The 2644-nt window shown below is 34.8% G+C and overlaps 1 non-coding gene across 1 annotated transcript; it reads right to left on the bottom strand.

The window, feature by feature from the left end:
- Window positions 1-2196: 2196 nt before the first annotated feature.
- Window positions 2197-2303, bottom strand: LOC133803033 (small nucleolar RNA R71). The gene has a single exon (XR_009877765.1). It is a non-coding gene; the product is annotated as a small nucleolar RNA R71 (small nucleolar RNA).
- Between the last annotated feature and the right edge of the window lie 341 nt (window positions 2304-2644).

Genomic DNA, 2644 nt, shown 5'->3' with positions numbered 1-2644 from the left:
GTTTTATGTTATGTTTTTAGTTATTTAGGATTGTTTAGTGCATATTTATGCTTGTTTTCTTCTTATTTCAAGTTTTAATGGTCAAGTACATAATATGGAGTGAAATGAGAAGAAACATGTTAAATATGATAAATAAGATGGATTTCGAGTTTATTGTGGAGTTTCGAGACATTATGTGTGGAAAATACTACATTGAAGATGCTCAACACACGTCGTTTATGCTCTATAACGCAAGTCTAAGACTTCAAGCCGCATTTTTACCATGCTTTATTCACTTTCTGGAAACACTTCTAGAAATATAAGTTGTAGATATTTCTCTTAGCTTTCCATAGCTTTTTGAATAATTCAATTCGGAGTTATATCTAAGGCGTTATGATCAAAATACGATGAGCTGACGTTGCAGGGTAATTGAAACGAGTTTCCATTCTATTCTGGAAGTAGCGCTCCAGAGCTACAAAACGAGCGCTACAGTGCTATAAAGAACTGAAGAGTAGCGCTACAACGCTACAATACTAGTGCTATAGCGCTAGTGCACCAAATTTTGAGGCATTTTGGCACTGTTAATAGCGCTACAGCGCCCAAAAGCTAGCGCAACAACGCTATCAACGCGTTTTGCAGATTTTAAACCACTTTTTGAAGGGAAAAATGGTATATTCACTTGGGAATCTTGGAAGACTATTTAAGGAACATTATTCTGGGATTTTGGAGAGGACTCTCAGTTTTAAAAACCCTAGATTAAAAGAGGCTGCTGTATTTATTTTCTCAGTTTTTCATCTGAATTCTTTAGGTTAATTTTATGAACAATTATTTACAGTTTATTTTCATCATGGTATTTATGAACTAATTTCTTTTATCTAGGAATTAATATAGTCACTGAGATTCTATTTGATTTTATTATGATTTTCTATTGATACTTCTTTTCTATTCTAATCTATATGATGTGTGTTTAATGCTAGTAAATACTTGATCACTATTTGCTTGATTTAATAGTTTTGATTCAAAATTCGAAAGATGAGAATTGAATATGCTATCATTGTATAGACATAGGGTGGATATTGGACGAAAGTACCTGTATGACTTATGTAGTAATTAGGTTTCCATGTTTAATGACTTTTATATGTTAAAGTTTATCACAGAAATGTAGAAAACCTGCATATAGATTGAGATCTTATATCTTGAAAAAGAATAGGAATCGATTATATTAACCTGCTATTAGAATAGAAAGAAGAGATTTAGAATTGATCATTAAAATTAATAGAATGAATAGTTGATGAAATTAATTCCTAGGATTTTTATTATTGATTTTTAAGTAGTGATTCATTGTTTTGTTTCCAGTTCTTTAATTTTGGTTCGTAGTGTATAGTATTTCTTTTATTTTTAATTGTTCACTTAAATTTTAATTAACCAAATAGAATTTGAAAATCAATTAGTGGTACTTGGGAGATAGTCTCTGTGGGACGATATCCGTTCTTCCGGAATTTACTACTTGACATGACTACGTATACTTGCGTACAGAAAATACAGATCAAGTTTTTGGCGCCGTTGTCGGGGACTTATATTCCAATATCACAGTTATAGTTATTTGTTTTAATTTGGTTATTTTATTTTATTTAATTTTTGTTAACATTTATTTGGATCAAGGTTCTATTGTGTTTCAGGACTTGTTGGTATATGCGAAGCAATAAACAAAAGAAGATTATACCAATAGATTTGGAAATTGAAAGAACGTGCAGACAAAACAGGAAAACAAAGAGGAGATTGGATTTTACCATGGCTGAAAATTTGGGAAATGGTCAAGGGGCTGCAGAGGTTCCAAGGGAGCAAGGACCAAGAACTTTGAGAGATTATGTACTTCCTAGTGTGACAGGAGTGCATTCATGCATTAGACCTCCAACCATTGCTGCAAACAATTTTGAGATTAAGCCAGCCATCCTCCAAATGGTCCAAACAACTGTTCAGTTTGGAGGTATGCCAACAGAGGACCCCAATTTACACATAGCTACTTTTTTGGAGTTATGTGCTACGTTCAAGATGAATGGGGTGAGTGATGATGCTATAAGATTAAGGCTATTCCCATTTTCACTGAGGGATAGGGCGAAGAATTGGCTGATATCCTTACAAGAGAATTCTATCACTACATGGGAGGAGTTAGCTTGGAAGTTCTTTTCCAAGTTCTTTCCTCCAGCGAAGGCGGCCAAGTTAAGGGGAGAGATTAATAACTTTAATCAGATGGAAGGAGAGTCACTATATGATTCTTGGGAGCGCTTTAAGGAGTTGTTAAGGAAGTGTCCACACCATGGAGTAGAAAAGTGGATGTTGGTGCATAATTTTTACAATGGGTTGAATGGAACAACAAGAACAATTATAGATGCTGCAACGGGAGGAGCCTTTATGAGTAAGAGTGCTAATGAGGCATATGAGCTATTAGAGGAGATGGCGATGAATAATTACCAATGGCCAACTAAAAGGGGACAACCAAAGAAGGTGGCTGGAATGATGGAATTGGATGCTATATCCATGCTTACAGCTCAAGTAGCAGCCTTGACAAAGCAATTACAAAAGACTACACTCCCATCTCAAGCTATGCAAGTTCAAAACCTTTGTGAAGTGTGTGGTACAACCCATCAACCCAACCAATGCCTTG

This window comes from Humulus lupulus, chromosome 9, assembly GCF_963169125.1.
Source record: "Humulus lupulus chromosome 9, drHumLupu1.1, whole genome shotgun sequence".
In the NCBI taxonomy this organism is placed as follows: Eukaryota; Viridiplantae; Streptophyta; class Magnoliopsida; order Rosales; family Cannabaceae; genus Humulus; species Humulus lupulus.
This window is presented reverse-complemented; position numbering and strand designations above follow the sequence as displayed.